Below are 15,933 nucleotides of genomic sequence, written 5' to 3' on the forward strand. Positions count from 1 at the left end.
TACTGGTTTCAATGATATTTGAAACCAGGTACTGTGTGATTGCTCACCTGATTTTTGTTTTTTATGAAGGTGCTTTTTTGTGTGTGGGTAGTTGTTCAATTTAGTTTTCCTGAGGGAGTGAAGAATGATGAAAGTTTCTTTGTCGCTATCTTGCTCCATTCTCCATCCAGAAAGTTTTTTCTTGATTCAAAACAAAAAAGCACCCAATTTTCATTCTCTATCTTTATCCTACATATTTATTTCATAAAATATACCACTACTTGCTATAATTTGTATACATTACATTTAATATGTTTATGTCTCTGTGTTTTCTAAATATATATTGTGCAAATTACATTTTTATATACATCTATATGTAAATGAAATATATTTGGTAACTTATCATCTCTGTGAGTGCGCACACACACACATACACACACTAGAATGTAAACTATGAGAAGAGGAACTTTTTTCTTCAGTGTTATAATACCTATACTTAGCACAGTGCCTGGTATATAGTGAGTATCTTCACTAAATATTTATTTAAAGAATATTCAGTTAAGGGAAATCAAAGATATCCATTGAATATTCACATAGCTAATAAAATACATTGTTAAGCTAATAGCAACTATTTTAAATCAAGAGAATAACCACAGATACACAGTTCATCCTCATAGCTTTGTGGATGTGAAAAATGAGACCCAGAGAGGTTAAATACTTTACCAAGGGCAGTCATGAGGTGTAGTGGGGGGCATGGACTTTGTAATCAGGCAGAAATAGAATTAACTGTTTTTCGGCTGAGTGACCTTAAGAAATTAATTTATCATCATTGGCCCTTTATTTTCTAATGCTAATATTTTATATTTTAAACCTTGAAGAACGATCAAAATAATTAACAGCAATAACTAATGTGAAATAGGTGTTAAATAGGATTTTTCCGTTGCTATAGAATTGGAACAGGAATCCACAAATGAAAACAAAGAAGAGTTAAGGACCCCACTGTAAAGAGAGAAAGCAATATATTTCTTACTCCCAGCCCCAGCCAGCACTTTCTAAATGGCAGAGCCAGCCCAGCCACCACTGACATAAGCATCCTTTACTTCCCAGAGTGGTAGAGAGGACTCAGAAAAGGGAAGGCCATTCGGGGCATGGGCCTGGAGGGAAATTTAGTGTTACTAATGAAAGATTTTTACCTTACCACCCTGTGATGGAAGAGAAGAGGTTCTCCTACCCAAGTGATAAAAAAAGACCCCTCCCAAATCATAGACATTGGGGATGTCTGCAAGGAGAGAGAAACTGACGTCTACTCCCTGGCTGGATGCTCATTGAGCTGTGAAATCTTTAGGCCAATTATTTTGCCTTGGTTTAGCTAAGTAGACTATAGAGAAGGAGTTCTGCATTATCTGGAGTTGTCAGTTTTGCATTTAAGGCACTAAAGACTGCTGTTCTTCCAGATATTTTAGGAGATTCAAAACTTGCTGGTGTAGACCACACTAGCCTGAGAAGGATAGCATGACTTTTCTGATCTCCACAACACAGGGAAGACCTCAGGGGTTCCTTTGGCTCCACATGAAGGAGAACAGAGTTCATAGGTGATTCCAAGTTAACCAAGTGGCCATCACACAACACAAACAGTGCTTACCAGGAGGGAAGGGCAGAAGGAAGCATTCTGCTTTCTGAGATGGTCAAGAAACAGTGAGCTGTATGCCATCTCAGAAAAACCACAAATCTAGTTTTTCTAGACACAATCTAGTTTGAGACAGCATGTCAGCAGAGACCACCAGCATCAATGGAACCAGACCAAATCAGAGAATACCAGAGATGCTGCTACACCACTGATGTGGGTGGTTACAACTGAAGATTCCTTCAGCTTTGCTTCTTGCTTGGTGAAAAAATATATATATTTCTTCCTCCTCTTGTCACCCTTCTCCTTTTCCGCCCTCTCTGCTTTCTACCCTCTGCCTCTTCCTTTCTTTCTCTCCTTTCCCTACTCTCCCTCCTCTTCCATCACTATTACTACCATTCTTCTTCCTCTTCTCCTCCTTCTCTCCCTCTTCCTTCTCCCGTACTCTCCTCCCTCCTTGTCCTCCTCCTCTCTACCTTCTTCTCCTCCTCCTTTCTTCTTCTCATCTTTAATTCAAATATATTAGAGAGAGAGAATGTCAAAGAATGATGTATAAAGAGTTGAGTAAAAGTTCATTTGCGAATGTGTGTTGGGGCTAAGGAGCAAGACTTGGCAGGGAAGAAGGTGGTAAGAAGGCAGAATAGACACTGCTGACACTGTAGCAAGTCTTATAGTGGATGACTGTCAAGCCAATCCAAATATTTTAGACTCCAGCTGTATGAACAGATGTTCCCAAATTGGTGAACTGTTTACATTTAACAGAGGACATTTAATCTTTCAAGAGACTCTGATCTAAGGTTGTCTTCTTTTAATAGTTAATATGTCTGTCATAAGACTTTATTCCTAGTAGCAAATATTTAAAGCAACACTTTTTAAAGAAAGTAGAAACTGGTATGATGGTGTGTGCTTGCAGTGCCGGCTACTCAGGAGCCTGATGAGGGAGGATCACTTGAGCACAGGATTTTGAGTCTACCCTGGGTAACACAGTGATACCTCATCTCTTAAACAAACAGAAAAACAAAAAACGAAAGTAAGAAAGTTGTGGAAAATTGCAATTTAAAATTATAATTTCTTAGTAAACATATTAGAGACTGAAGTTATTTTGATAATATTTTTTTCCAAAATCATACATGATAGATGTGTCAGTCAGTTTCACACTGCTATAAAGAACTTCCTGAGACTGGGTAATTTAAAAAGAAAAGAAGTTTAATTGACTCACAGTTCCACATGGCTAGGGATGCCTCAGGAAATTCACAATCATGGCAGAAGAGGAAGCAGGCACATCTTACATGGCGACAGGCAAGAGAGAGCCTGTGAAGGAGGAACTGTCAAACACTTATAAAACCATCAGATCTTGTCAGAACTCACTCACTATCATGAGAACAACATAGGGGAAGCCATCCGCATGGTTCAATCACCTCCCACAGGTCCCTCCCTTGACATGTGGGGATTATGGGGATTACAATATGAGATGAGATTTGGGTGGGGACACAGAGCCAAACCATAGCAATAGGATATGGAGTTATATAGTAGACTTAATTTTTTAAAGTAAGTTTTTAAAATTCTGAATAATGCAATGTAACTTTTTGTAACTCTAGCACAAAGATACCTCTGTATGTATTTATGCAACAAATTAGATAATCTCATAATTCACTGAGGGTAAAAGATGAACAATATGCCACATTCTAGATCGTCTATATAACCATGGCTATATAGACAAAAGCAGATAGAAGGTTTAGAAAAACGTTTGAATCAAAATGCCAAAGACTTAACTAAGTACCATATTATATGAGAATCAAAGGAAGAGATAGTTTTGTGACCTGAATTATTTGGATTGATTGCACAAAGTGACAAACAGAAAAAAAGAATAGAAAAACAATAAAATTATTCTTAGATGAAAATTTTATTAGCTTCTCTTTCCTCTACTCTAGTATAATATTTTCTTCATTTTACACACACTTTAAAATTCAACTAAGAAGAAAATATAAGATTTACATATAATTCAGATACTTTTTCTTATGAGCTAGAGAGGCCAAAGAAACAAACCAACAAACCAAAAAACAATCCCTTCCATTAAACCCCTGAGTAAAAGTCAGGAAGTTGACCATATGCGATGATGTGTCACCTCTTAATCACGGAGAAAGGACATTGATGAATAATCAGCAGGGTAGCAAAGGTGTAGTGCAGTCACTGATAGGACATCAGCAGTTACTCCTGGGAAAGTGTAAGAAATTTTAAGGAACAGCAGAAAAGAATGAAGGACTCAGCTCCCTAACAGAATCAGAGAATTCATAGGCTCAGATAAAGGTGACTCATTTCTGTATTTCTATATCAGAAATATACAGGAGCTCATCCCCCCAAAAGTGAAGCAGTCTATAGTCACAAATTTTATTTCGGAAAAATGAAACAAAACCAGAGAAAAACTTAGAGCACCTTTACACAAGCTTTTTTGTTCCAAGTGCTTTTTGTTATTCTAATGGATCCTATATTCAAAACATTCCAAGATAATCAGTGTCTCTGCAGGAAACCCTGCTGATTTTAGGGAAGTGATTAATAATCGGTCACTTTCTCTGCCCCTTTCAGCTTCTCTTGTTTAGTGAGGAAGCTTAAAGAATTCTTACACCTCCCCCTGCTGGCAGCAAACAAGAAGTGCAGCTTTGGTACGTAAAACACATTCACACTGAAAATAATGGCTAAGATCAACTTTTGATTCTAAAAACAAGATTCTTTCCATCTGTAATCCGTGAAAAAGTTTGAAACATGAATTTAAAACATGAAAAGTAATAATAAAATTTTGGGAAGTACTGCTGTTCAGAAGCCAAACTAACAAAGAGTATTATGTTAAAATATTTAATTCAACAGCATTCCTTCAAAAATTTATATTTCTGAAATCTGACTCCAGAAATGACTTTGTTGTGATCTTTATGTCTTTTCAACTGTGTCTCTACTTGCTGCCATTCTCTCTCTAGATCCCATTATTATCCGTGGCAGAGACAGGAGGTTCGCCAATCACTTAATCTGTTCCCCTACACTTTCCAACTCCCTTGCTGTTCTTGCTTCTGGGTGGTACTGATGGGTCACTTACGGGTCCACACACGGAGGACCCAGCCCATGACCCCCATCTGCCTCTGCTGCGGCGGGTACTGCAGATGTTCCAGAGAGTGGAGTGTCCATCAACCTAGATGCTTGAGAGCCTATGTTGAGCAGGGGCCTCTGTGTGTTCCTTCCCTCATTGACCTACAGCTGAATTTGAGTGAGAACTACCTGTTAGGTGTTAAGCAATTGAGAGTTCATTTGTCCTGAAAATAACATCGTAGCTGATGACTTTAGAATGTAAACCAAAACATATCTGATACAAGTCTAAATCAATTTACAAAGTTTATTTTGCCAAGATTAAGGAGGCACCCCTGACACAGTTTCAGAAGGTCCTCACAACATGTGCCCAAGGGGTTCAAGGCACAGCTTGGTTTCATACATTTTAGGGAGACGTGAGACATCAATCTATATGTCTAAGATGTACATTGGTTTGGTCTGGAAAGACAGGGCAACTCGAAGTGGGGCAGGGGCTTCCAGGTCATAGGTAAATAACAGACAAATGGTTACATTCTTGTAAATTTCTGATTAGCCTGTCACTGAATATACGATTTACAGGAATAGTCACTTATGCCTTAGTCTGGCTTAGTGAAACAATAGGGCAAAGGAAGCAATCAGATATGCATTTGTCTCACGTGAGCAGAAAGATGACTGAGTTCTGTCTGTCCTTTATCCACAAGGAGTTTCTTTGCAGACAAAGTGGGAGAGAGGTATTTATCTTTTTAATCTTTGTAGCTGTTTTATTTAGGAGTAGAATGGGAGGCAGATTTGTCTGCAGTACTTAGCTTGACTTTTCCCTTTGTTAGTGATTTGGGGGTTGCAAGATTTATTTTCCTTTCACAGGAATATTTGCACCTTTCACAAGAACATTAAGAATAATCCTGAGCATTCTTCATGTCTCATTTGATCCTTACCACTGCCCTCTGCAGTACTTTATATAGATGTTATTAGCCACATTTTGTATGTGACAAAACTCTGGCAAAGATAGATTAGATGCATTGTTCCAGGTCACACGGGCAAGAAGTGATGGAACCAGGAATCAACTCAGATTCCAAATTTCCTCAATTTTTATTTTGACTTTACATTGTCTCATAAAACAAAATTCACAATTATGTAAGATTAATTACATCAAGTTGAACATCATCACTTTGTTTAAAAAGTTATAGGGGCAAATACATTTAACACACAAAAAAATATTAAGTCTACTTTGTTGAAAGCACTACTGTAAGCATTGCAAGATATACAAACAAGTATGAGATGTAGTCCTTATCTTCACAGAAATTACATTCATGCTTGGAAGCCCAGTCAAAGAAACATGGAAAGCTCAAGAGCAATATAGAAAACTTTACAAATAGTCCCTGACTAGTTGTCAAGTTAGCTTTTCACACATTAGGTGATCAGTAAATGTTTGCTAGGGAGAAGGCAGAGGACAGATCACGAAAGAAGGGTGGAGAAGAATGGTGAAGAAGGTGAGTGATGGGATTATAGTGCAGCCTCCCATCCTATAAGAGAGTCAGGCAAGGCTCCATGGAGCAGGTGTGGTTTAGCATAAACTTAATGGATGGGTAGGGTTGTATTCAATTGTATTGAATGATGGGCAAGTTTTATCATTGCCACCAAATTATGAAGGGCCCTGTGATGGTTAATTTTATGTGTCAACTTGGTTGGGCCATGAAATGCCCAGATTATATGTGGCTTTGGGGGTGTATCTGTGAGGGTGCTTCTGAGATTAACATTTGAATAAGTGGCCTCGGTAGGTTGCCACCCCCAATGTGGGTGGGAATCATCAACCCCTTAAGAGCCCGAATATAAGAAAAGGTGGAGAAAGGAAGAATTCATCCCTTTTGTTCTGCCTCACTACTTGAGTAGGACATCCCATCTCCTCTTCTACCCTTGAACTGGTATTTACACCATTCATTCTCAGACTAAAACTGAATTACACCATTGGCTTTCCTGGGTCCCCAGCTTGCAGAATGCAGATTGTGGCAATTCTTAGCCTCCATATGACATGAGCCAATGCCTCATAATAAATCTCCTTTTTATATACAGATAGATAGATGATAGATAGAGGGTAGATAAATATAGGGACATAAATATACACATAGATATAGGTATATATCTCTGATTTGTTTGGTTTCTCTGGAGAATCCTGACTAACGTAGTTCCTATTAAAGAATTTGCATTTATCTTATAGGCAGAAAGACATCCTTAATGTTTGTAGAATATTGCACTGTCAGTAAAATATCTTAGATAGTGCATAAAGGAGGTATAGGCAGAGACCAGCAAGAGAGATCATTAATATACACACAGGTATACATACTTACATTATGTTATCTATAACCATGTCTCTTTATGATGTCTACAGATATGACTTTTCAAATTTTGTCTGAATCAACTATTCACCTGTACAAAAAATGACATGTTAACAGTTTTATTCTAGTCAGTTAATTTCCATATTCTTTAAAACAAATGAAGTACAGTAGATGAAGTATATTGAACATTATTTTTATTGGAGGAATACATACTTATGGGTGTGTCTTAGTCTATTCAGGCTGCTTTAACAGAACACTATAAATTGGGTGGCTTATAAACAACAGGAATTTATTTTTCACAGTTGTGAAGGCTGGCAGTCCAAGATCAAGGCACCAGCAAATTCATTGTCCCATGATTTTGAGGAGGTCCCACTCCTCATAGATGGTGCCTTCTTGCTGTGTCCTCACTTGGCAGAAGAGAAAAATGGCCCCCTTGAAGCAGCATTGTTGTCTGGGGTTAATACCCGGGATTCATTATCTCGCACCAAGAAGATTTAGGACAGGGACACACATGAAGAGTGGGCTTAGGAGCGGTGGTGTAATAGGCAAAAGAAAGACAAAGGAGAGTAGCTCTCTCGTGAGAGAGAAAGAAACGGGGGGAAGGGGGGAGAGAGAGAGAGAGAGAGATCTGAAAGGGAAAAACTGGCATGCAGCAGACTGCTCCAGGTTATTATTATTATTATTATTATTTTGAGACAGTTTCATTCTTGTTGCCCAGGGTCGAGTGCAGTGGTGCGATCTCGGCTCACCACAACCTCCACCTCAAGTGATTCTCCTGCCTCAGCCTCCCAAGTAGCTGGGATTACACGCGCACACCACCATACTCAGCCAATTTTTTTGTATTTTAATAGAGATGGGGGGTTCACCATATTGACCAGGCTGGTCTCGAACTCCTGGCCTCAAGTGATCTGCCTGCCTCGGCCTCCCAAAGTGCTGGGATTGCAGGCATGAGTCACCACACTGGCCTGTGCCAGATTTTATAGGCAGGCTTGAGGAGGCGGTGTCTGATTTATGTGGGATGCACAGATTGGTTCTATCAGGTGTGACATTTACCTGGTGCAGCAGGAAAGGCTGTATGGCCCCACCCTAATCTTATGCAAATAGGCTTTCTACTTGGCCATCTTGTCTGCTCCTTACTGTACATGTGGTTGACAAAGTGAAGAGAAGATGGAGCCGCCATTTTGAACATGCCTATTCCTGGTTAGCCTTTTCCTATTGGCGCAACTGTCAGCATTCACCTGTGCAAGCTTCCAGCTTGCTTGTTTATGTCTGCAGCTCAATTTTACAGGCTACTCTGCATTAGAAAAGCAAATTATTTGGGGGCTGCTTTTCATTAAAAGGAAAACCTTTCCAAGGACTTCCTTACCCTCACTATCTGCCTAAATAATTTATTTTTAACTCCTATATCACCCTCAAGCTCCTTTATAAGAGCACTAATCCCATTCATGAGGGTGGAGCCCTCATGACCTAACCAACTCCTAAGGGTTTCACCTCTTAATAACATCACTATGGGGGTTAGGTTTCCACATAGGAGTTTTGGCAAGATGCAAACTCTCTGACCTTACCAAGGTTATATCAAACACAGCAAAAGAACATCTAATGGCCACCTCTGGTTCTATTCCTCAAAGGTAAGCTCCTTTAACTGTCTCTTTTAGTTTGGGGTGATAATTACCTTCACAACTCTGAACGATATACTTGTACCTCTATTTCTTGACTAAAAAAATACTAAAATACATCTTGTCTTCATAATTCGGTACATGAGGATTTATCTCATACTATTCTACCTTCTCTCAATTAGATATTTTAATATCATTACTTTAAAGGTTTTAAAACTACTTTTTAAACTATCGATAGCATTCTTGTTAACCTCCTCTCGTTTTTTTTTCCCATCAACTTCTGCCAATACTTCTTGACTCTCTCTTTGTGAGATGAAGAAATGAGTGCTTCTGCCCTTTCCTCCATAGGTTCTCTTCCTCCTGAAAGTCCAACGTGTTTACTTTGATCTTGTGAAGATTACTAACATTTACCTCTCCAGCAACCCCAATCAAGTCTTCATGTTTTGACAATACATTGATGATAAAATTTGAAAATCAGTAACTAATATTTACGCTGCTCTGATCATATTCATATTATTCAATGCTGAGCTAAGTCATTTGTTCAAAATAGTTTTCTTTCCATAGGCCCATTGCCTTCACCTCTTGGTCACCCTAAAAAATATTTTTCGAGTTAAAGTCAATTTGATTCTTCTTTCAAATACAACATCAATTATTAAGTTCATGTTATATTTAATTTGCTTTTTATCTGGATAATGAATTTCATGACTAGGGCTATTTGTTTATTTTCTTTGAAGTTTTAAATTGTCTTTCTTTCTAACTTCTATTGGTCACATTCATTATATCCTGTTTTTTCCCTTGTTCTTATCTCGTGTGCCTAATATGTCCTGGATTGCTCTAAAAATTTTACCATCCTACTGAATATATTTTCTCCAGGATCTATGTTTCTTCTGGTTGTTATTTTCTTTCCTGCTACTGGTTTTTCTCATTTGCCTGGTGATGCTTGGTTATCTATTCAGGGATCTCATGGAAGAAAAGGGTACCTGGTGTGAATTTCCCCTGCTATTGGATTTTCAACGGAAGTTTTACCTTTCCTGGGAATTATACTTGGCTCAGTTGGCTTTTCTGTGTGTGGCCAAGTCAGGCCAAGTGGGTGGCTGTAATTGCTGCTCAACCCTGCAAATCAATAGAGCTCCATCTTTTAAGGCTGTAGGTAGAGGGGATAGTGGCCACAATTTCTTCCCTCCCCCTACTTACCTGAACAAGCCTACTTTGATAGCCCTAGGGCTAAGAAGTTGCAATTTAGGGTAAGTGGATACAGAATTGGTTGTCTATGTCTCCAACCCTCCAAATTCCAGGATGAGGAGGGCATTTAGTGGTTGCGGAAGCAACAAGAGGCTATGCCTGGAGGGAATGCCAACTTCATGGCCTCTGTGGAGCTAAAGAAGTGGGATGGGCACATAGACTGCATAATGGCCCATCAAAGATCTTTTATTGATTCCTCTGTTTCAACTTCACTTCTCTTTCCTACAATTGGCCATCTGCTAATTCTGAACCCAGAATTTCTTCAGAGTTCTACAAGAGAGATATTCCTTACTTCCTGGTATAATATTCCAGGCTGATTTTATTCATTGTTTCATTTAAATATTTACTTCTATCCGCTCTGGCTCTGATACATTTTTTGGAATATTTGTACATTGATAACTTTTCTCAGCATTTACATTGTTCTTTCAGACATTTGGAGTATATTCTTTTTGTACCTGATACCTCCTTCATCTCACTCCGGTTACCATTAGTGATTCAAAAAAGATGAGAGGCAAACATGGATGTTACTCATATTGTCTTCTCTTTGTCAGAGACATCACCTAGTTCAGAAGCCCTAATGGAAGAATCTCTATGTTCCAAGAGGAATATCAATATGAAGGATAAGAAATAGAGGCTGCTACTTGAGGAGTCAAGTGGTACAAAGGAAATGAACACTTAGTGGCAATGGACTACTGATTATATTTCTCAACCTCATGGAAAAAAAAAGTGGGCTAAACTGATTTTTGATTAGGAAATTGTATTAGTCCATTCTCACACTGCTACAAAGAAATAACTGAGACTGGGTAATTCATAAAGAAAAGAGGTTTAATTTGCTTCTGGTTCTGCAGGCTGTATAGAAAGCATAGCGGCTTCTGCTTGGCTTCTGGGGAGGCCTCAGGAAACTTACAATTGTGGCAGAAGGAGAAGGAGAAAGAGAAGGAGAAGCAGGAACATCTTACATGGCCAGAGCAGGAGCAAGAGGGAGAGGTGGGGAGGTGCTACTCACTTTTAAAACAACCAGTTCTTGTGATAACTCACTCACTCGACAGTACCAACAGAGGATGGTGATAAAACTTTCATGAGAACTCATGATCCAATGCCACCCATGATCCAAACACCTCCCACCAGGCCCCTCCTCCAACATTGGGGATTATAATTCAATGTGAGATTCGGGCAGGGACACAGATCCAAACCATATCAGAAACATACTCGTATTTTTAGATTCATTATTCCCCTCTTTTCAACTCCATCTATTTCAGCATTTGCTCTGTTTCAAGCTTGCTTCTGCACATTAGATTTCTGGACTTGGTGTCTTAAAGAAGAATGTTTTCTTTTGTGTGTCTCTATGTGATACCTCCACAAAAAAATTAACCAGAATTTTTGTTTTGTCACCATCATCATCATTGCTATTATTACTTAAAGGATTAGATTTCCCTGTTTCCTATTTCTAACCTCTTAAAATCCCTTTGGATTTTTAATCTTCAATTCCCAGTGTTTGCCAGTTTAGTGCCATCTGCAAATTAGTTAATGTGCAGTTTAGCCTTTCTTTGAAATCAGTAATTAAGATGTAAAGTAAGACTGAGCCCAAGACTAATTCCCTGGGCTTCCCACTGGGACCTCTCCTGAGCTCCCCAACTCTTTTATGACCACCTCTGGTTTATCATCTTCCAGCCAAATCTCAAGCTATTTTACTAACTATATAATTAAGTTGATTTATGACAGTCACTAGATTAATTTTATTTTGTAAAATGTTGTCTGATACATATATTTATTTTACTTAGTTTCATATTTGCATATGTTGAAACATTATAGCCAAAGAAGAAAAATATTTTTAGTCAGGATAACCCTGACATTTTCTATTAAATGATCACTTGGTCTGGAGACATACAGAGATAGTCTCTTAATATTAGTTCTATCATTTGACTGCAGCCGAAGTTCATCATCTATAATATAATTACAATCCAATGATCCTTTTTTTCTTTCTTATTTATAGGTCTTAAATAATTTTTCAGTCTTCTAGTATCTTTCCACTTCTTTAGGGTAAAAACAAAAAAATTATCTCCATTTTAGTAAATCTATTCACTTATTCCCTGATCAGCTATAGAAGAATCTTTTGTTTTCAGGTCTTAGGCATTTTCTATTAGCTGCCAATTATCTATGTCTCAGACTGACATTCAAATAATTAACTATTCAGGTGCACTGATCTCACCACCAAGGGTTTTATGAGCATTTGAGAAATTTGTTTAAGTTTAATTGGGAAATTAAGCCATGGGGCAATGTTATTGCAAAGCTATACTGCTGTGTTCTGAGTAACTAGACTAATCTAGGTCAGAAAAGCACAATAGGACATACAAACACCCCAAGAACACAAAATTGTGCTTTTAATGACTGCCAAATTCTAAGATACTTTAATCTTACCATTCTGAGACTCTTTCTTTTTTTGGTGTGCAGATCAGGCTCTGGTTTATAACCAAAATCTTCTTAATGATTTTTAGCCCTGCCTCTTCCCTCCAGCTCTCCTTTCTCCTTTCAGAACTTACTCAAGTATTTTATTACTTGTGTGTTTGCAAAACATATTGCTCTTTTCTCTGTAGTATCAGATAACATTCCTAGCACTCTGAGTTAGACACTGGTTTCTCCTTTTCTGGGAAATGCATCCAGACAGGCAGTAAACATTTTTATTTCACTATAAATACGTGAGAGTTTATGATGTATAACGGGACTGTAGAGTGACTGAGTATTTCTTCTCAGCTGATACTTAGCTCTCAGAGAAGCCTGAATGAATGGGATTTTCTTATTTATATTTTCCTTAAGAACTTTTAAAATTTTTCTTTAATATAACTGAAAATTATCAAAAGGAAAGGCAAAATAGGAAAGGAGAAAGGAAGGGAGGGAAGAAGAGAGAAAAAGCATGAGAGCATGTGAACTTGTTCCTAATCTGGAACTCCAACTTTCCCAGCATTTTTCTGTTATCTTCACAGTAACTAGACTTAAAAAAAAAAAAAAACCCAAAAAACAAAAACAAAAATAAAACCTGGATTCTCCCTGTGTGCCTGTGTGAAAATTTTTGAAGCTATACAGTCACTTTTCTCCTTTTTTGTCTTCTTAATAAGTAAAGGTATTAACTGAAGACATGTAAGTTGCTTTAAGAAATAATTTTACGTGTTTGAGACTACTGACCCTTATAAGATGAATACAAAAATATTAGGTTCATTTCTTAAGTAGAAGTCTTTTAATTAGGAGCTTGAATAAAATTAGAGAATGTTGTCAATGTGGTTCCAAGTTTGGCTATTTGTTGGACTTTGGGCGGTTTCCTGTGTCCATCAGATTTAATGAGCTTCTGTGATCCTGATTTTGGCTTGTTATTATTGTATTCTTGTGTTTATTCTGACTTGTCTTGACAGTATATTATTTTCTTCTTTCTGCTATTTTATATTTGTGGTGACTTACAGTAAAGTGCTCCTAGACCAGAAATGTAATATGTAAGCATAATTAGGATGCCTTGTTGTTTCTTCGCGCGTGTGATATGAACATAGCATACCCCATCTATATGAAATACATAGTCTTACATATTATTTGAATCTTATTAACTCATATTTATTCTGTGTATATTTTCTTCTTGGTTAAAAAAGATTTTATAATTGCTTATGTTCTCAGATAATATGACAGACTACTTTAACAACAAAGCATAATAGTATTCTTAATAGCTAGGTATAATACTTACTTATGAGGACTAAAATAGCCAACTGGAGTAGACCTCTACTGTAGTGAATGTGTGTTTGCAAAACATATTGCTTTTCTCTGCAGTATCTGACAACCTTCCTTTTCTCTGTAGTATCAGATAACCTTGCCAATGGCAATGACAAAAACCGTAATTATTTGTGCACCAACCTAATATAATTTATTTTTTTAAATAATTGTCACTATTTCCCACCTCTAGCTGTATCAATGGTGAAAAACAGAGCTATGGCTGTAAAAACTTTGTGCCCATAACATGGAAATAAACTATAATACTACATGCGTCTTAGTTGGAGACGTCATTCAAATAACAACTTTGGAAACGATATAGAAACTTAGAAATCAGCTACTATATTCTCTCAATCAAGAATAAGAAAACTGAAGTTCAGAGAAGTAAATATCTCAGCCAAGGCAGTACAGTGTGCTTGTAGCAGCTCCAGGACTAATGCTGAGCAGTTCCTTTTTCCCTCCATAAGATTATGGCTTCATACAATATAGCAAAACTGAAAAACACACAGATTTGTTCTTTAAAAGGAAACACCTGTGGGTCAAGGCCAGCCCCTATGTAAACCTCAGGAAATACACACAATAAAAAAATACATTTGTATGCTGCTTGTGAATTGTAAAATTAATGGCTAGATTGACAATTATTGTAAGTCTTTGTCTTTAACTGAGGGAGAAATTATCAGAATATAAACCATGAAACTAAATGGCCTGAGTTAACTGGATTGACATTAAAATCAGCTATAAAAGAATCCACTATTTAAATATGCCAACAACTTAAAACACTGTTTCCAAAAGTGTTCATTCTATGCATTATATATATATAGATTTTTCTAAAACTTGTGAAAATCTAAGGATTATGTCTTAATTAATATCTTGTTCTTCCATTAAATTGGTTATTTAATTAAGTATGGAGGGGTCAAGCATCATGGGCACCATTAGATGGCAGCATTACACAAAACTGTTGTTTGCATTTTGTACAAAATCATGTTTTAAGTTGCCAAAAAAGTTAGTTTACAATCTAATGTACATACTCTACAGATTTCTTTAATAGTAAGTTTTTAAATTTATAAAAAGGCAAGTTGGAGATTCTGGTACAAGAGAATGAGACAAAACTTAGAGAGAAGGAAAATAGAAAAGATGGGAAAGAGACATAAGAACATGTAAACCAATGACAGGTAAAAGATTATCTCAGGAAGACAAATAGGACTTCTGTCTATCATGCTGACTCCATTACTATCTGATGGTATACAGGATATTGCAAAGTTCTGTAACTGTTTTGATCAAAATTATTTTGTTAAAGAAGTACTAAAAGTAAAGTCTTCACTCTGCGATGTTCTCTCTTAATGTCAGAATAAAAAGTAACCACAGGACAGGTGCAGAGGCCACGCCTGTAATCCCAGCCCTTTGGGAGGCCGAGGCGGGTGGATTATCTGAGGTCAGGAGTTCGAGACCAGCCTGACCAACATGATGAAACCCCGTCTCTACAAAAAATACAAAATTAGCCAGGCGTGGTGGCACATGACTATAATCCCAGCTACTCGGGAGGCTGAGGCAAGAGAATCGCTTGAAGCCTGGAGGCCGAGGTTGCGGTGAGCCAAGATCACGCCATTGCACTCCAGCCTGGGCAACAAGAACAAAATTCCATCTCAGAAAAAAAAAAAAAGTAGCTACATTCTATCAATCAATAAATGAGTAGAGATTGACAATTTTGAGTTCCTAGGAGTTGGGTATTTACTTAAGTATAATTTTATATGATAATGATTTAGAATGAAAAAATACTTTTTTGAAGAAAAGACTTCAGTTTAATAAATCTCTTTTAGTAATAATCCAATTCCTTTTTGGAGACAGGTGTTATTTTACACATTTGAATATAGTATATGGAATGTAATTTGCTCTAAAGATTTGACTTGCCTAGTAGACATCCTATGTGATAGGTGTTAACAGGAAGAAAAATGCTAGAGTAACTCCAAACATTTTACATCCAAAAATTATGCATAAGGTACAATAAAGGTACAAAAATACTACCTAGACCCATGCCTAGGTAGTATTCTTTGCTGATATAGAAATACTGTATTTCTAGGTAGGAATGTAGAAGGTAGCAAGACTGAAAGGCTCTGCTCCTTTTATCTTTTCATTGGTCAATAGTGGATTTAAGTTTTGAAGGGCAAAACGTGATTACTCCATTTTAACAATTTTCACTCCTCCACTCCTTCCTTTGTATGACCAGCCTCTGACATAATGAGAGAAAAAAAGCCTATTGGGACCAGCTTAATTCTATGACATATTTTAACTAGGCAAGATCCTCATTAATGCCAGGGACTTT

The 15,933-nt window shown here is 37.4% G+C and overlaps 1 long non-coding RNA gene across 2 annotated transcripts in view; it reads left to right on the top strand.

The window, feature by feature from the left end:
- Window positions 1-15,933, top strand: part of LOC134728806 (uncharacterized) — a 569,286-nt gene that overhangs the window by 61,592 nt on the left and 491,761 nt on the right. The window lies entirely within an intron of this gene.

The sequence above is a fragment of the Pan paniscus genome, chromosome 14 (assembly GCF_029289425.2).
Source record: "Pan paniscus chromosome 14, NHGRI_mPanPan1-v2.0_pri, whole genome shotgun sequence".
Classification (NCBI taxonomy): domain Eukaryota; kingdom Metazoa; phylum Chordata; class Mammalia; order Primates; family Hominidae; genus Pan; species Pan paniscus.